We start from the raw sequence: 20272 nt of genomic DNA on the forward strand, positions 1-20272 counted from the left end.
GCTCTGTTGAGTGGGTTTCAAAGAGTAAGTTCTGAACAGATTCAGGTCAGATTTGAGAAGAGGATTAAAAATGGATATGTCATTCTCAGGTCAGTGATTTAAGAAAAGAGAGGACAAGTGCCCCTCAGAATAAATGTGGAGATGGAGTACCACGTTCATCTAGGTGGAGCTGGAGAAAGGCCACCTGATTGGTAGCGTTCTCCTTAAAGACTCATTACGGCTTGATCTCTGTCCTTTGTGCACTTTGCTGAGTGGAGACACTTCCATGTGAGGTCCGCTGGAACGTAGACCCCAAGTGGACAAGGACCTTGTCTGTCTGTTTTCTTCAGTCCCAGCCCTCAGAGTATTGTTTTGCACAGAGCACTAACATATATCTCCATGAATCAGTGAATTAATGAATTACTGATCGATTGAGTGAGTAATTGGTGGGCACCCAAATCCTTCACTAGTCATTTCCACCATAGTGTGTTCTCATAGTTAAAAAGCTTATGCTCTGAAGTCATACGTGGATCCACTTCCCACCTCTCCCATTTAACCCACCAGTCTCTTCCCTGGGAATTTGCCTGAATGTAATCAAGACTTAATACTTGGCTTTGTGAGGTTTCATTGACATCATAGATTTTAAAAAAATGCTTAGCACAGTTCCCAAAAGTTAACGAACGTTGGCTCTTAATGTTAGTCCAAGCCCTCTGCTTATGCCAAAGTGGTTACCCTTTGATCGTCAAACTTAATTTCCAGCCTACATGTCTTTACTTGTGTCAGTTATCCTGTCCCTCCAGCATTGTATGCACGTGTATGGGCGTATGTACACCTGCTTGCATATACACAGATATCACAGGAGACAAAATCAGTTGAAATGCTGCCTTATCCATGAAGCCAGCTATCATGGCTCTAGGCAAGAAGTCATCGCTTCACTTTAGAATTCTTGGATGATGATAAGTCACTTATGCACTTACATCAATACCTAGCACAGTGTCTGGCCTATAACACAGAAACCTTAAACACTTTGGATGGACAACTGGATGGATGGAATATTAACCTACAGTCCCTGGCAGTTCCACAGGAAGTTATTTATCCTCAGACGCACTCGGGTCAGCCCGGTGCCTTACCTACTGTTAGGGCTCACTAACTGCTGGTTGGATGGGCATAAAAGGGAAGAAAAATCACAGGAAGCGACAATCAAAACCAATGCCGACCTGGATTCTTTCTCCTTTCAGGGCATCCTGTTGAAAGGAGTTATTGAGAAGAGAAGCAGGGAGTTGACAGCCACTCTCTGGACTCTCTCCCAGGGCCTTTTTAGAACAGGAAAGTTAATTATGGAACCAGATTAACAGTTTCTTTTTTGATACAGTCAAAGTAAAACCAGCAGGATGCAATTTAGCTCTTCCCCACTTTCCAAATAGCAGCAAATTTTCATACAAAACAAAGAGGCACTTGAATTGCAAATTACTTAGAGAATCAGCTAGCAACCCCAACGGAAGAGTGTTTCTGCTACTTTCAAAACCCGGCTGTTGCCTTTTCAGGATTAACCATGTAGTGGGACCTTCACAAAGGCTTGGGCGTCTTGCTGTTTCAACTCTGGGCCAAGTGGGAGGAGGTGATCCATTAAGGTTTGCTGGAATGGTGCAGGGCAGTCTTTCCTGCTCAGAATATTTCTTTTCTCCAGATCACTTCTAACTCTTAGATCACCAGTTTCCACTCACAGAATTGGGGCTGATGGGTCCCTAGAGGTCCTCTCATTCAAGGTGGCAAGAGCAAATGCCCATGAGGGCTGGCAGGGATGTAAACACATAGATCAGGTGGTGAGGGTGTGTGTGTGCCCTCTAGGAAGTAGATGGGGCCTGGGGTGAACTTGGAACTCCCATCTAAATCATGGTAATGCAGGAATGCTGGTCCACCGATGACCACTGCTAGATGGTTCTGAGAAGTCTGTAATCTGCATAATGTGGATTCTTACATGAAATATCCTTCATTTTAGCTGTTGGCATATAATTAATAAAAGAAGAAAATGCCATCTGTTGGCTGGATATGGCTTGCAGGCCACCCATTTAAAACTTCTGATCTAGCTCAACTTGCTTTCTTGGTAACTGGGGAGACTGAAGGAGAGAGAAGGAAACCATGTATAAAAGGTCACAGAGTGACAAAGTCACCTCACCCAGTGCCTAGTTAATCACGCCCCACAGCCTCCCTCAAGGCTTTGTAGGACATGGGGCGGCTTCGTGGTACAAGAGTATTTCTGAAAACTTTTTTTCTGATTTAAATAAATGATTCCTATTTTTGGCAGAGAATTTGGAAGATAAAGCAAGGTTAAGGAAGCATAAAATCACACAGTGGTGCTACTGGGATTTTATTTCTGGAGGGACTGGAGGCTGGGGTGGGAATCTGGCTGGAAACTGGCTGCTTCCAGACACAGCCACTGGAGGGCAAGGTGGCACCTCATTTGGGTTGGCCCCAATAGGCGTAGGAAAGTTAAGACAGGAGTTGAAAGTGCATGTGCTCATAGCAGCCAGGCAGGTGGTAGAAATGAGTAAACAAAGGCCAGATGGGCAATATGGCGAAGAAAAGAAATGTATTTACAGTACTCAGACATCACTTGGATTCAGTCTGCGTCTCTGGGTGGGAATGCACAGTGTTGAGAGCCGTTTTGATTTTATTTCAGTGGAAGCACTAAAAAAAATCCGAGTTTTATTTAAATTCTTCAATGTTTAAATGTAGCTCAATTTAAAAAAAAATGAATCAAAACACGAAGGAGCAGGATTTGGGTTGTGGGCGCCTGTGTGTGACCTCTGCCTAGTGACTCCCTGTGGGCGGACCGGTCATTGGACGGGTCCGTCAGCGGGGTGGAGGGTTTGTTTGTGATCAGTCCGGTCAGAGACGAGCAGACACGAGGCACAGAGATGACGCGTCAGGACAACGAGACTGAGGCAGCAGAGATGATCGGTCAGTAGACTTAGGGCATCTGTCCTCTGGGGAGAGAGGGCTTCAAGCAGAGCCAGCCTGCAGCCTGGACAGATCCTTGAGGGAGACGGTCTTCTGTGCAAATCTAAGGTATCTGTCATGTCACTGTAGCGTGTGTGTGCATATGTGTAACAGTCTTTACTTTGCTAAAGTAACATAGATAATCTCCTTGGTAACCCAGTGGAAGACACCTTCATTTTCTCTAAAGCAGAAATGCTTGAAGTCAGTCAAGATAGCAGTGGGTGTGTTGATTCCTTCCATTTTGCTGAAATGAATCACAGAACGAGGAGGCCGCAGCTTGGGATGGAAGGAGCCCTTGAACAGAGGCCTTGGACTTTCTCGCCTTACTTTTCTCTGAGCCTTTCATACTCTAAGATGAGAACTGTGATACTGCCCTTCCTCTCTGTTTTAGTGAGGATTCTTGATTGGACGAGACAAAAATCCCAACTGGCTTCAGCCAAAAAGGACTGTGTATTGGTTCACACAACTGGAAAGTTCCAACATTTCGATCATAGCTAGATGGCAGTGCCCAAGTACCATTAGGGCTGGGTACCTCTTGCTCAAAACTGTAGTCATGATTTCGCACCTTGGCTGCCCACAGCTCCAGGTTTGCGTCCTCACCATCCTGAGTGCAGGAGAAAGCGAGCTTCTCTCCCCCCTACATTTCAACGTGCATGGGCCTGAATCAGGTCCTGCGTCCATCCCTGGACCAGGCAATGTGGCAAAGGAGATGAAATGCACTGCGTGGCTGGGCCAATATGCATTTCACAGAGCAGCTAGGCACTTGGCTGGAGTCTACGGGAACAGGATGTGCGTCCCGAGGGTAGCAGATAAAGGAGCAGACCTGATTCTCTGGTAGGAATAAACCACTCCTGTTGAAACAACTTCCTGGGAAAATGTCCAGCCTCATCCACAGGGTTGAAAGCTGGAGCCATCCAGATGGAGAGAAACAGGCAAAACTCTTGATGACTGCCTGATGCCAAAATGAGAGCGCGCATTTTGTATTCGTTTTCTCTCCTGTGTCTCGCAGGCGGGCTTTGGTAGGAGGACCCAGCCTGGTGATACTTGTTTCAGTGAAAGCAAGAGTGTGAATAGTGAGTAGTTTCTCCTATTATTTGTTTGTTACGGGATATGGACTCCTTTCTGGTGCCAAGATAAGCTTTACTAAACTACCATTTCTTCCTCCAAGCCATCTAAACAAATGTCAACTGACCTTATTCGTAAATCATATGCCAGGTGTACGGCTTAATTTTTCTCTATTGAATGTGGCTTAATTTTTCTCTAGTGTGTGTGTGTATATATGTATACCATATGCATATATATATGTGTGTGTATATATATATATGTATATATTCCCCAGAGCAACATAGGAACTGTGAAGGTGCAGATCACTTCAGACATATTCTTGGATGCAAGTAACAGAAAACACAGACTCAAGGTGGTTTAAATAATAAGAAAAAGGTTATTAGTGCTCATAACAATAAGTCCTAAGACGCAACAGGTCCGTAGTTGTTTAATCAAGTAGCTCAAAATTGTCACCAAGATCTCGGTTCTAACATCTTCAGTATCTTCAGTGGGCGTACTCTCTCTCACTCACGCTCTCCCTCTCTCTCCCACTCCCCTTTTTTTTAAAAATTAGCCTTTCTAGAAGTCCCCCAGACTCATATTTATTGGCCAGAACTGTCACATACGCTTGCTTAAATCAATCCCTGACAAAGGAGATGAGGTCACCATGATTGACGTAGACCAATTGTTAGCCTCTTCCCAGGGCTCAGGGTGGGACCCACGTCCTCTGAAGTACATGGTCACAGAGAGCAAAGTGAATATCTGAACAAAATCAAAGTCTTGTTAAAAAGGAGAAAGGAAGAAAGAATGATTATTGCAAAGGCTGTAAGGTGATACTGTGCACACCTCAGTGGTGCTTCCTGCATGGTGAAAGCTTGTCTCGGTACCTAAGTCCTAAGGCGTCATGTACTCCATCAGCAAAGAAACAGCAGGCACCCAGCCTGGGCTAGTCTCCCCCGAGGTCAGGAATAAAACTGAAGAAATACTTAGAAATACTTTTAACTCTGGATATAAAAACCGAGGCATTATCATTATACCATATGCAGACTGTTTCTCCACTTTGCATAATTATAAACTCCCCCTCAAAGAGTAAACATCGCTGCCAACTTAAAAAAAAAAAAAGAACTACAAAGCGGTATTAAATATGCATTGCTAATTTGACTTTTTAATTTGTCTGGGGTCTTCAGAGGTGAGCATAGCTCTACAGATACTGAGTGCTTAATAAAACCTTCCGCCTGTCTAAAACAACTCAACAGAAAAAGAAAAGCTAAAACCCAATTTTTTTTTACCTAAAGAATTTGAGTTGATGCCTGAAAATTACCAGTAGAGTTCATGCTATTAAACTGACTCTTAAATTCATTTTTCTGCACGTTGACTCCCGTCAGTCCAGTATAGGCAGTTGCTTTGAGCAGCCGCAGGAAGATAACATTTCCTCAGATGTCTTCATTCGGTTTGGAGTCACCTGTGAGCTGTTTGCAGTTTAAGGTTTGAATATTTATAGGAAATGATTGAAGAGGTGCAGAAAGACTTTCTTGCCCCCCCTCCACCCTCTCTCTCTCTTATTGATCTGCCTGAAATATCCACACCAATCCCTGACTTGGGCCTTAAAGTTCGCAGATGCAATTCAAATGTGCTACCTGCCAAGATGGAATATGAAGCTATTTTTATACACTTCGATTTAAGTTCATCCCTTAGCCCCACTGATGACTGAGCCACAGGATACCCAACGTGTTTATGCAGAGAAAATCTCTCTGGGACCTATAGTAAAAATTACATATATACATACATGTGTGTATTTATAGATAATGAAGATACATATTATATTTACACACATGTACACGTTACGTGAGTTTCTTTTATACAAGCTATTCTATAACCTGCTTTTTTAAACTCAACAATACATTAGAGACATCTTTCCATTGCATTCTCTCTGTGTGTGTATACACGTCCTTTTTTTTTTTTTTTAACCATTGATTAATATTGCATCTCAGGAAGAAAGGTAAATTATTTACTGAACCCCCTATGAAAAGGTATCTGTCATTCCTAGTTAATAGTTAATAGTTGTACCATTTTAAACGATACCAACCATTCGTGTGCACAGAGCTCTTTCTCCACACACATGGGTATCTCTTTAGTCAAGTTCCCAGAGCGGGGACGGCTGGGTCAGTAAGAGGCCAGCCAGCTGTGCAAGGCAGAGCCATGAAGGGCTAGACTGTTGACCCTGCCCCTGGGGGTTCTGGATAAACGTCTGGGAGGCTTTGAGCGCCTACAAAAGGGAGGGCTTAAATGACAGAAGGAAGAAAATGGGGGCAAAGTGCACCAAACGGGAACTTTGCCAATGCCACATTTTTATCTTGCCCTACCATAGGACAGTAAGGAAATTACTGTTACTTCAGGCAATTATATTTATTTTTGTGTTTACTTGAGCAATGGTCTGTCTGTCCTTTGTCTAGATTGTGCACTCCCTATAGGTAGGAGCCAGGTTTGGGGGGTTTTCTGTTGTTGTCCACTAATCCTTATCGAATGCCCAACATATTTAACTCACTGTGTGGATGTATTTTGGGGGTGAAAGAGTAAATGAATTTTATAGAAAATATTTCATGTTGGGAAGGGATTTAGAAGGCAGTTTTTAAAGAGTGAAGTGTCTAGAGAATCTGTCCTCTTCTTAATCTTCTCACCCAACCCTCACTGTCATTTGTTTATTATAATCTCTGACCCTCAACAGTGGAAATAGTCATCCAACCAGGTGTTACTCTAGAATCTTAGGGCAAAAGATGAGTCTCCCTCAGGAAGTATTGTGTAAGGAGCAAGTTGTAGTAAATGACCTTAGAGGTCAACCTATTTTTATGAAGTGTTGGATTTATTTTTACCTTTTACGTTTTCTAAATAAGATGAGTTTTGATAAAATGATGAAAATCAAGGAAAGAATGGACTTAGACATGGAATTTTATACAAAACTCGATCCATTGCAAAATAGATGAGTTCTGTAATGTTGTACCAGCTTGATTTGCTTTAAAACATACCAGAAAGATGAGATTATTTTTCCCTTTCCATGAATGGTATTTTTCTATTTTTTTTAATTGTGCCTAATGTATTGTCTTCATTGGAGAATTGCTTGTTTAGGTCTTCCGCCCATTTTTTAATTGGATCATTTGTTTTTATGTTATTGAGTTGTATAGTGAATTTACAATGTGTTAATTTCTGGTGTACAGCATAGTGATTCAGTTGTGTGTATATACACACACATATATATGTATTCCTTTTCATATTCTTTTTCATTAAAGGCTATTAAAAGATATTGAATATAGTTCCCTGTGCTATACAGTATAAACTTGTTGTTTATCTATTTTATATGTAGTAGTTAGTATCTGCAAATCCCAAACTCTCAATTTATTCCTCCCCACTCCCTTTCCCCTGTAACCATGAAATTGTTTTCTATGTCTGTTTCTGTTTTGTAAATAAGCTCATTTGTGTCATTATTTTATATTCCACATATAAATGATATCATATGGTATTTTTCTTTCTCTTTCTGGCTTACTTCAGTTAGTACAACAATCTCCAGGTTCATCCGTGTTGTTGCAAATGGCATTATTCCATTGTGTGTGTGTGTGTGTGTGTGTGTGTGTGTACAACTTCTTTATCCAGTCATCTATTGATGGATATTTAGATTGTTTTCATGTCTTGGCTATTGTAAATAGTGCTGCTATGAACATTGGGGTGCTTATATCTTTTTGAATTAGAGTTTCCTCTGGATATATGCCTAGGAATGGGATTGCTGGATCATGTGGTAAGTCTATTTTTAGTATTTTGAGGAATTTCCATACTGTTCTCCATAGTGGTTGCACCAAACTCCACTCCCACCAGCAGTGTAGGAGGGTTCTCTTTTCTTCACACCCTGTCCAGCATTTAGTGTTTGTGGACTTTTGAATGATGGCCATTCTGACTGGTGTAAAGTGGTACCTCATTGTAGTTTTGATTTGCATTTCTCTGACAATTAGCAATGTTGAGCATTTTTTCACGTGCATATTGGCCATTTGTATGTCTTCACTGGAGAATTGCTAATTTGGGTCTTCTGCCCATTTTTTGATTGGATTTTTTGTTCTTATGTTATTGAGTTGTATGAGCTATTTGTATATTCTGGAAATCAAGCTTTTGTCACTTGCATCATTTGCAAATATTTCTCCCATTCCATTGGTCATGTCATAAATGATACTTATTTACCTTTTCAACTTCCAAAAATGTTGCCTATCGTATCATTCAGTGTTTTGTCAAAGTTTCTTCAGTTCTTGTCACCCTTCCCAGAGCAGCCAGGGTAGCTTTCCTGCTCCCTAACTCACGTGATGTCTGTCTGAAGTTCTGTGCCCAGTGGAAAGGAGCTAGAGAAACAGAGACACACTACACCCATCACCAACTGAAAGCTTATTGGTTCCTGGGCTTAGGGTCTCAGAATCCTTCTTAACACAGATCTCTAGGAAGCTATCAACGGCTCAGATGAAACTTATTGGCCAACTCCAATCCAGTCAGTAGTTCTTATCTCTTCACCACTCCTTGTGTGTAATATTACTTTAATGGAAAAACAGGTCCAGAAATCCTTCAGTTATCTCCAAAGAGGTGGAGAGATTGCCGTTTGGCTATTCAAAGTGAAGCCTGGAGACCAACAGAACTAGCATCACCCGGTCACGTCTGAGAAATGCAGAATCCCAGGCCCCACCCCAAACCTAGTGCCTAATAATGTACATTTTCTCAAGACCCTCAGGTATTTTGGTATGCACATGATAGATCTAAAGGACAGTTTCTTGGGTTCATTCTCCCTCATATCTTCCTGTTTCCAAAATAGCTCCCTGCTTTAATCCACAAAATGAAGCGCATGTGAAGTAGAGAATTACTAAAAGTGCATTATTTCAATAGCTCATACCATTATCATGTTAGGCCAAAAAAAAATCTTTGATAGTAATTTGAAGGACACTTTCTCTATTTAAAAACAATTATTTACTCCTTAGAGCATTTCATCATTTTTCAAAGCAACTTCCCCTCCCTTCTCTCATTTGTTCCAAATGGTACCCCTACAATAATGCCAAATCCTGACAAAAATGAGAGCTAGGATAAAGTGATGTTTGGTACTCTCAGGCTCTTCTTCTGAGCTTCTGTCCACTGTTATCTTAAGATTTCCAGTACTATCAGGTTCTCTTCAGCTCTTCCATTAAACAAAATCTATTCTTGGGACAATACACAATGCCAACCATTTATATTTTATATACTTTCACAGATTCATTCTGATAATATATAGTCATATCTCTCATGATGAAAGAAAGACTTGATTTTCCATTGAAGGAATATTACAGAAGAGGAAAATGAAGAGATAAGAAGTACGGACCAGATCAGAGTTGGCCAATAAGTTTCACTTGAGCCATTGGTAGCTTTCTGGAGATCTGTGTTAAGAAGGATTCTGAGGCTGCATCTGGGTTCACCAGGAAAAAGGTTGTGATCCATTGATGATGTCTACCGTGGATATGGGGTAAAGCCATACATCAGTTACTAAGTTTCACGCCAACATTTACTAAATCTTTGCATGTCATGCCTTAGGCTGCTTGCGTGCCGTCTTGCTTAGCTATTGCTAAATAACAAATTATCCCAAATGTGATGGCTTAAAAGAATAATATTTACTATCTCACAGTTGCTGTGCATCAGTAGTCTTTGAGCAGCTCTCCTGGGTTCTCTGTCTCAGGGTTTCTCACAAGGACACAATAAAGGTATTGGCCAAAGCCACAGTCTTACTCAAAGTCTCCAATGGGGACAGATGCGCTGCCGAGCTCGCTCAGTAGCATTGAGTTCTTCGAGGACTCTTGCTCTGGGGTCTCGGTTTCTTACCAGGCGTCGTCCGGAGGCAGCCCTCAGTCCTTTGCCAGGTTGCCGCTCCCCAGGGCAAGTGTGCAATGAGGCTGAGAGAGGATATTAGCAAGAGGGGAGTGACGGTCTTCCGTCACCTAGGTGTGGAAGTGTTCTCTCATCACCTTTGCCTGTTATGCTCATTAGATGTAAGTCAAGGGGAGGGGATTCATAGGGTGTGACTTCTAAGAGGTGGGAATCATTTGGAGCCGTCTTACAAGCAGCCCGCCACCTGTGCTTTCTTCCGCTCCATCTTCACCATGACCTCTTAGGAAATTTTTTGTTGCCCATGTTTACAAGCGAAAAAGCAGGCCTAGAGAGGCAATCATTACTCAGGAAGGGACAGGGCTGGGGTTCTGACCCAGGTCTACCTGACTTTAAAGCTGCTGTTATTGTCACTGTTCCTTTTGCTATTTCTAGAATTACTTTATAGCGTGGTCTTCAAAATGTTTTGGCCGTGAACCCCTATTAGCAAAAACCTTCAGAATACACTGTTACTATATGCATGTGTCTTTATAAAGTGCACCTTAATTTGTAGTTAAACATGAGCTGAGCTCACTTCAAAAAGCGATGATGAATAGAAATTCTTTAATCCACACTTCAGTGGACTGTCTCGCCCTCCCCTGGGGTCTCTCCCACATCGGAGACCACAGAGTTAACACCCTTCCAGCTGTGGCATCGTGTGATCCGTGACTCCCTAGTGGACAGCAAGTGGGCTGACTGGGGATACAGCTGAAAGCTTCTGCTGCCCAACCACCTAAATCAGGGAGAAACTGGCTGTCGGCCTCCTTCTCCCCCTGTGAGGAGTGTAGGAGGAACACTGAATGAGGAGGGGTTTGGACAATTCCATCCTCTTGCTTTGTGTCATCAAGTCACTTAAGGATACTACAGGATTGGGGAAGCTTGCTCCCAGCCTCAGAGCTGGGGAGCTTCACTGGGGGAGAAAAGAAAAATGCCTTTAAATCTGCCTCCTAATCAGTCTTGAGGGATGGAGAAAAGTTCAGATACAGTTTCCAAGTAGAGCTCTATACTTTATAAAGACCTATTTATTATTGTCTAAAAATTTACTGTCTCTTTATTTTAAGTAAGGAATCCACACACATGGTAAAAAACACAATGCATTTTGGATATTTAGTGGCAGTTAAGCTCTCAGCAGAACCTGTCTTCAACCTCTCTGCTCCCTTCTCCTTAAGTAACTGCTTTATGTATATCCTCCCAGTGAAAGTCTGTATCCATTCAAATACAGAAGCAGATGCCCCTTATTTTTTTGCAACTCATATAGTACTGCACACTGATCGACACTACATGTTTTTCCACTTATTGTTTCTGGGAGATGGTGTTACATTAGTACATACAACACTTTATTCTTAATGGACACATAACACTTTGTAGTATGAATGCACCAAAATTTATGTTACCAGTCAGCCCCCTGCAGGGGGTACTTAGGTTGATGCCAATCTTGGCTCTTACAAACAAAGGTGCAATAAATAGATATATCCTTTGGAAAATTGTTTTGGAAAGCATTTGGCTTTTTAATGTTGGTGTCTAATAGCCTTTTCTTCCTGACCACTTAAGAACTGTGTGGTCACTGTTTGAGCCCGGGTGGGGAAGCAACACTGACTAACTGGGACCTATGACCACCTTCTGGACTCTTCCTACTTCATCCTCTGACAGTGCTCCCCTTGCTCCAGTACTTGACCCCTTACCTGAGGAAGCTCACAGTGCTGCTGAGACAGTAGTCCTGTGTGGAGTTCCTGGAAGGCTGGGGAAACTGAGGCTCCACCTGCCATCTCTGGATTTCCCAATGCAGCCCTGGAAACAAGTGTAAGAACTCTGCCATGGACTAGCTAACAGGATTAATCCAGTGCAGTGTGTGTGGCCTTGACCAGTGGCAGCACAGGGTGGTGGGAGGCTGCCAGCTTTCAGGTCAGTGTACTTGGACTGTGGGCGGTTGCCCAAATCAAGGTACTGCTGCTGGGTCACGACCTTCTTGGGCGAGCTTCCCAGGTACAACCTGAAACCTCCCCGCCCCTTCCCCTTCCCACATGGGGGACCAGGAGAGACGGAGGACAGAGGCAGGTCACTCCAGATTGGTAGGTGGCTGTTTAAATAAGCAGGGGAGCTTCCTGCTGCGGCTTGTCTTGGGCGGCCACATAGCATCCACCTGCTGAGTCTTGAAAGTGTATCCAGTTGAGCTCAGTCACATACACAGTCCAGATGATCTCAACACCACATTGCTCTCTCAAGCCTGCGTCCTTGGACAGCTTCTGTTGGGAGGAAGGCAAAAAGAATGCACGTTCTAAGGAAAAAGGAGGAGGTGACACCTTCTGATTGCCTGAGTCCAACTCCCAGGTCATACCTTTTTTGACGACCTCCCCTGGCAGACACTGTCACCAGAAAATGGGGAATTGGATGTGGCCAGGCACAAAGCATAGGTTTGTGGGTTGTTTCAGCAGACCCTTCATCAGCGACCCTTTATCACCATCCCTTCTGTAGCTCTGATCTTCTGTGCCTCTCTGGTCCTCTTTCCTCAGCCAGACCAGATGGCCTCTGCGTCACCCGTCGCAGGCTGTCCCCAGCTTTGTGACTGCCCACCGCATGCTGGGTTAGGAGGGAGACGTCATGCTCAGGCATCTGCCTTTATTTTGTTTGATCCCCACCTTGGCAGATCACCCAGACCCCACCAGCTGCGGAAATCTGCCCCTTCCTCTTGCCTTCCTGGCCAGCTGCGTGTGGGAATTAGCCACAGTTGCCCAGCTGAAACGCCTTCTGACAACGCATGTTTGCACTGATCTTCAAATCAGTATGCTAGCCAGGGTGACAGACGCACGCACTGAAGTCTCAGCCTCTGAGTCCTGACTGGGCACGATTTTTCACGTGTGGACATGTTGTTAGAAGCCCACAAATGAGTGGGCTGACTGTTTCGTTCCCTGCCACCACGTGTCATGGAGGAAAACTCCTTAATAAATAGCCGGGGCAGCTACATTTGAGTTCCTGTTTTATTTTGGGGTCTGCATGAGACTTGGAGCACTGTGATGGCGTGTATGGGACCTGGTTTGGGCGCCGCCTCCATCACTCAGCAGCTGTGTCACTCGGCACATTTCTTGACCGCTCTGAGCATCAGTTATACCATCTGTAAGAACAGACAGACGACACCAGTAACCACACTCTGCCTGCTGCTGATGTGGGTGACATGGTGATGGCCGCAGTCAAGAAAGGCAAAGCGGAGCTCGAAAAGAAGGTACGTCCAGCCATGGTAGTTTGACAATGAAAGTCATACAGGAGCAAAGATGGTGTGTTTCTTTATTTTGAAGATAAAGCAGGGGTCATAATAAACAATACAGGCGAGATGAAGGGTTCCTCCATCACAGGACCAGTTGCAAAGGAATGTGCAGACTTGTGGCCCAAGATTGCATCTAATGCTGGCAGCATTGCATGATTCTTCACTGTATTTGTAAAAAAAATTAAATAAAAATTATTTACCCCGCCTCCCAACAAAAGGGCTCTTGTAAAGCTCAAACTAGGCAGCACGGTACTTAGCCCAGTGCTAGGTGCATCGTAGGCACACAGCAACAGCTGGCTAATTTGTGTAGCTGTCCCTGCAAGATTGTTTCTCTTTATTTCGTAAATGTGCAAACCCAGAAGCAGAGAAGGTAAATAACTTTCCTGAAACCAAAAGTAGCAGAACTGGGTTTTAAACTTAGGTCCATCTGCCTCACTAACTCCTCAGATAGCTGTTGGGTGCTTTCTATGTTCCAAGCACTGGGGATAGAGCAGCAAGGGAGCAAGACCTGGTCCTCTCGGAGCTGACGGTCTAACAGGAGCCATGGGGCTCCTTCACACACCGTACTGCCTTTGTGAGGCTGCCCGAGGATGCTCTTGACTGTAAGTGTCATAGCTGATAGGTACCAGGTGCTGCAGGATGCTCATTTGCTCTCTTCAGTAGCCCTATGAGGTAGCTACTATTATCATCATCTTAAAGACTAGCAATCTGCGGCTCGCAGAAGGCAGAACACGTTGTCAAGGTCATGGAGCTAGAAGACAGTGGAGCTGGAATTTGAACCCAGGCAGCACACTAGCCTGGGTCATCATATTATTTCCAACAAGGCAAGGTGCCTTGTGCCTAGGATCAGAGCTGGGAATGAAAACAATGTCACTGTCACAGCCTATGTCTTACCACATGTAAGACGCGTCCCCTTTTCTGTGCCCTGAACTCCTGTAGTTACCCTGTGACGGTGAAAAGTACTAGAATTTTTCACATTCAGCCATGAAACAAAGAAATCGAGTGTAGTCTAATTAAAATCAGGCAGCAGGGCTTAAACCGACACCGCTCTCCTAAACTCTATTTAGTTGCATTTTCAAGGAGCCCTGCATCAAGAGAAAATCTCCGCTAGGTCAGCCAGTGGCCTGTGGAATTGGAGCTTGCCTTGGCTGGATGCAGACAGGCGTGGCCTGAGCAGACGTGGCCAGGGGCAGAGCCCCGGCGTCCGGCTGATAAACACGCCACAGCCTGCTGATTTCTGCAGAGCTGCTGAACATCACGGAGAGGGCTGTGCTCCAAGAAGTCTGACAAACTTCAGTTCTGCCTCCCTGATTTGGAGGATTCATCTGAGTCTCCACAGGCACCTGGTGGGTCCAGGGGGCCAGAGATGCCAGCAATAAGTAAAATGCCACCAGCATGACTTTCCCCCCTATTTGCTTGCTTTATTCATGGCTCACAGTGACCAGCCAGCAAGGGAGGGTCTGCACAACCTGAAGGCACCGTTAAGATTGTTGACAAGGAGTGGAAACAAGGCGGAGGAGAGAGGCTCCCTGCAGAAAACAAAGAGGCTTTACCCTTTGCAAACAGACAGTGTTTCACGGCTGGAGCCTGAGCTCGGGCTGCGTTACTTACAAAAGAGAACAGCCAGCCAAAACAGACACTAGATTTGTGTTCTCATTCGCAGCTTGGAATTAAGACATCTAAAGCAATGACTCCCTCCTAGGCCACCCCCGCACCTGCCTCCCGAGGTGGACGGTCATCTCAGGAGCACTTACAGAATGGCTCGAGGAGGCTGAGCAGGGTTGACGGAGCCAGACGTTGGCCAACGATGCCCTCCCTCCCTGAGGCCTTGCTGATCAGGGGTCTCATTTGAGCCTCACAGCCCCAAGGGAGGGGACAGGGTACTTTCACTTGTTTTTTTGCATGCACCAGCTCTGAACATCCAGACAGGTTATGCAGTCTGCCTAAAGTCACATAGCAATTTGATGGAAGAATTGGAACCAGAACTCTGATCTCCCTGCTCCTGGTGCTCACTTAGACCTCAGCTACACCCCCAGGGGAAACGTGGGGATGCAGGCAGGGCACTCTGCACAGCACTGCAACCTGGGAAGCCCTCAGTCCCGCCTAGCTGGTATTCAGTGGCCGGGACCTCTAGCTGCTCTTTCCGTGGGGCCAAAGTGAAGACCAGTGTCTCAGTGTGTACGTCCACCTGCTGGGGTTATGCTGACGAAGCTTCCAGGGACCACAGCAGAAGAAAACGTCCGTCTCAGTTAAAGCCCTTAAGAAAGCCTGCTGCATCTTTTTACCTGCAGAGGAAAACACTGAGTTTTATATGAATAAACAGGAGGAAATTTGTACCTCTGACGACCCACAAGCTAACAGGAGTCTTTGCAATGGCAAATGGCCCCAGAGACTTCAGACCCGCCATATTGGTTTTTTATAAAGTAGCTTTCGTTGTTGCTAATGGAAGTACCACGTTTTGACCTAGATGGATTCTGCAAAGCCCATCAAAGGAGCTGCGAGGTCAGGCTGCATGGGATGGGAGTGTTTGCCAGCCCATCTTGTGATTGCTCGCTCAAACAGAGAATGTCTCCGGCGCCCTGACACCCTCCCACTCAGAACTTGTCACTACACTGATGAACAATAAAGCCAGGTGGACAAGAGAGGAATAGGATGGGATTGGAAGCTGAGATCTGCCACTTTCTAGCTGTGTGACACTGGAAAAAACATTAACTACTCTGAGCCTGAAATTCCTCAACTATAAGATGGAGCTGCTAATGTAACCTAACAAATGGCACATAAGGTATAGAGCGGAATAAATGGGCCATCTCAGAAACTGTGGAAGCACTATTCTCATAGAGCTGGAAATGACTCCAGAAATCGACCTCCCCCAGAGGTTCCCAGATCTGCCTGAGCATCAACCTCAAGTGAGGTGCTTTCTAAAAATGTGAAAATGCACATGGCGAGGCCCCAGCATGTCTATCCTGTACAGCGTGCCTCTGTGCTCTAACTTCATAGACTTCCCTACTCCTCTGATATGCAATTACAGAGTCTGTCCAGGGCAAGAGTACAGCGTTTCCATGAGCAAAAACTATTTTTTCAAAATCGAAGGCTAGGGACTGTTGGTGTCGTTGTGTCATGTACACATACACGCCGTATGTGGAGAGCGCTGATGGCTACTCTAAAGCTTTATTGAGTTACATAGCCTTATATAGCAAACAAGAATAATAAGGGAAATGGTTAATAGGCAGCGTCTGGCTCAAGGTCAGAAGACTCTTTGTGTTTTGGTAAATCATGTTCGTGTTGGCACCAGCGAGCCTTACAGCTTATCAGGGCGGAATGTATGAGAAACAGCTGCTTAAGAATATTCTTGGACTCAGGCGGCTGTGCCTGTCTTAGGTTGCCCCCCTCTGGGGATCTTACCCGTCATTGGCTAGCCAGCCTTCTCACCTCTGAGTTTGCAGCTTTTTATAACTTGTTTACCATTCCAGCCCAAGGCTTGTTCCTTTGTTCCCACAGTCGGGGGGCTACAGGGACCAGGCTTCTATGTTTTTCGAAGCTTCTCAGGTGATTCTTAAGCAGTTGGACGACAGTAAATCCTTAGAATGATCTTAGGAGCCATTGACCTGAGCCCTGGAGAGGCCAAGAAACCTGAAGGTCATAGAACTTTGGAACTGAGGAGCCAGTTAGTAACGACACCCTCAGTTTTTCTGATTTCCATTCTAATGGCCTTCGCACCAAGTCAGTGCAACAAAATTAAGAAAAGAACAGGACGGTCTTTGTGGTTGATTGTCTCAAGTGTGGTCCATGAGGTCCTAGTCTCTGATGTGTTAGCAGTTGTTGAGAGCCATCAACTGATTTCTCCCTGAGGGTTCACTCTGGATTTCAGTCAGAAACACAGACCTAGGAGTATTTGAGCATCTGTCTGAGTGTTAAAGCGTCACTGACTTGCCCCAGGGAAGGCGGGTGTTTTAGGACACAGGGTCACAGACCAGCCATCAGAGCTCTATCCCGGGGACACCACTTCCAGGTGGCTTCCTGGATGATGGGCATTGTGCCCAGAAGGAAATGTGCCAGTCAGAAAAGCAAACCTGGCAGGCACACCTGTAGAGGATGGCATGTACTGCCCACGTAACCTGAGGATAATATTAAGACCTACTTTCCCCTGAGAGCCGATCATGTGCCAAGAAATGTGCCAAGTATTAGGATAACAGTTGAGCAGTCTTAGGAGGATAACAGTCTTGATTTTCCTTTATTGTTCTTATTTTTCATTTATCATCATTGTAAGGATGAGGATATGTAAGCTTGGGAGGTGGTGGGGAGCATAGGCCTGAGATGAGCCTAAAGGCATATAAAAAAGAAAGATGGGAGATCCCTGCCTTTACTAATGTCAGCAAAATTTGTTTTTGATGCCATAACTGTTCATAGTGACTTTTCCTTTAAATAACAGAATTTTTGTTGCTGTTGGTATTTCTCTAAACTCCAGTCCTTTCAGTTGTAAAATATGGCTTCAATGTGCCTGTTCCTAAGCTTGCAAAGATTAAATGATTTAATGCATGAAAAGCACTTAACACAGTGAACACATCATAATTATTCAATGACTGTTAGATATTGTTGCAGTTACTATCAGACTGCGGCTTTAGTTTTTAGAAGCGATAAAATTTACTCAAATCTAAGGGTAGAAAATAGAGTGGATTATTCAGCTGAGTGCATTTATATAATAATAATATATAATATATATTAATAATATATATAATATATAATATTATATATATATATAATATAATATATAATAATAATACTATTATTATTATTACATTTACATAATACGGCTACCATTTAGGGCTTTAGATACAGAATTAGTTTTTTTTTTAATTGCTGTGTTAGTATGTCCCCAGAAACGTAGCATAAAGCTGCACCCATTTATTCTGTCACAACTTCTCCAGGTTAGCGGCCAAGGCAAGGCATGGCTGGGTTCTCTCCTCAGGGTCTTCCAAGGCTGAAATCAAGGCATCAGCTGGGCTATGTTCCTTTCCATAGGTTCTGGGAAAGAAGCTACTTCCAACCTTACTCAGAGTGTTGGCCAAAGTCAGCTCCTCGCAGTTGTAGCCTGTGGTCTCCATTTCCTTGCTAGCTGTCAGAAATCCTGGAGGTCATCTGCCTTCCTTGCCATGTGCGACCCTTCTGTCCATCCATCTTCAAAGCCACAGAAGGAAAATCTCTCTCCCATCAAATCCCTCTCTCTCTTGTCAGGAAAAGTCCTGTCCCTTTGAGGGGCTCACCTTAGTAGTCTGACACCCAGGATAATCTGTCTTAAGGTCAACTGCTTTGGGACCTAAATTAGAACTGCCAGACCTTTTCCCCACAGTACCTAGACTAGCATTTGATGGAGTGAGACAAGGTGCGTGTAGACCTGGGACCATGAATCTCGGGAACCATCTTACAATTCTTCTTCCCATAGACAGATTTTCTCATCAAGTCTGGCTCCAACCAAAATAAAATGGAGCTACAAAATGATGAGCGTGACTTGCTTTTTATGTGCAGCTTGTAAAATACTTAAAAGATTTTCCTCATTGTTTTATAATCATAGCCCATACGTGAGACACCCTAGCCCCTTGGCTGGCACTTAGCAGGAATGAGGGTTAAAGATTCTAATGGTAATACATTATTGCCTTGCTATGAATGATCCCAAATATTCCTCAACACTGCCACTTAACCTTTTATGCGTGTTGGATCACCTGTAAAAGAAAGAGATGAGCATTTACCTCGCAGGGCTGATAGGAGAGTTGAAGGATCTGTTTCACATAAATGATTCTGCTGATGAATGGCTGCCATTTCTTGCAAGCTGCAGGCACTGCACAGACTTCCAGGGCCCTTGTGGTATCACGGAAGGTGTGTGGCTCCAGAGCTGAGGCCAGACCTACCATTCAATCCCAACCCTGACTCCTTGGGTGAAATTGTTAACTCCTCAGAGTCTCAGTAACTTCAGAGAGTGCTGATGAAAAGGATAGATTGTGGGTAATAATAAAGGATAGTTAATAGTCCACACATGGACCTAATCTACAGCATCCGTCCAGTGTGTACTGAGCAAGTCAATGTGGACGCCACAGTGGTAACTCTTTGCTTCTAAACCTGCATTCATTCAAGTACCTCCTTCATAATTTTTGCCCTAAACACCTGCCATCCATTTGTACCACCTGCAAGCCATACCTGTTCAATCGACTTTTTTTCTTATCTGTGAGATCATGGTCTTGATGTGCTTGTTTCATTTCTTCCTTAAGCTCATGTTAAAATAAATGCGTGACTGTTAAAACCGTGCTGAGTAAGGATGTGAAAAGCCCCTTCCAAATGAAAGACAGTGCCCCTTGAGGTCTCTGAGGACATAAACTGAGAGCTGCCCCAATTTTAAATACTCTAATTTTGTTTTTTGAGAGAGCACCTTGAAATTGAATTTATCCGATGTTTTAAACATGCCTAGGGAATAGAAACAAAATGAAAATATGCCAGGGACAAAACTCATACTCAGATCTTTCTAAAAGGCCCACATTTTTTCACATCCCAACCAAAAATGGGGCAACTCAGATGGAGGTGGGTGGGGAAAGAGAGTAAGAAGAAAATATAAAAATGCAGAGGAAAAGTGACTGGCAAATCGGCATCCAGAGAGAGGGAAAGAGAGCGCGAGTGAATGTTAGGAAAGCCGGGGGAAAGGATTTGATCAGTTCTTAAGCAATTATAAACCTTTCTTAAACCCCGTATTTGGGCTCCTACGGGACTTAAAATGCGGTTACCTCTTATCACTTCTCTTTGCACGTTATTTAGGTGATTGACAGCTCGTGAGGTTTCTTCTCTTAAGATGTTAGAACCCCTCTCAGAATCCACGTGATATGGCTGCCCACTAGGACAAAACTGTGAATGGTATAAACATGTTCATAATCAGGGCACTGGGACTTCCGGATCTGAAAATCAAGCTGGGATCCTTAACTCCAAGTCTGCCGCCTTGATCAAAAAAAAAAAGAAAAAAAGCGCGCTAATTATTTATGGTAACCAATGGAAAACGCTGTTGCCCAAGAGAATGAGATGGTGTCAGGTGCCTCTTTTTGA

At 44.1% G+C, this 20272-nt stretch overlaps 1 protein-coding gene across 14 annotated transcripts in view; it reads left to right on the forward strand.

The window, feature by feature from the left end:
• ATP10B (ATPase phospholipid transporting 10B (putative)) overlaps nucleotides 1-20272 on the forward strand; it is a 414699-nt gene that overhangs the window by 228120 nt on the left and 166307 nt on the right. The window contains exon 1 of one of the 14 annotated variants that reach the window (XM_072947283.1): nucleotides 4092-4194. The exons of the other annotated variants lie outside the window; for them this stretch is intronic. The gene's annotated coding sequence lies outside the window, so the exon portion shown is untranslated. Of the gene's footprint in view, nucleotides 1-4091; nucleotides 4195-20272 lie in introns of those variants that run through there. 14 annotated transcript variants of the gene reach the window in all.

Source organism: Vicugna pacos, chromosome 22 (assembly GCF_048564905.1).
Source record: "Vicugna pacos chromosome 22, VicPac4, whole genome shotgun sequence".
Classification (NCBI taxonomy): domain Eukaryota; kingdom Metazoa; phylum Chordata; class Mammalia; order Artiodactyla; family Camelidae; genus Vicugna; species Vicugna pacos.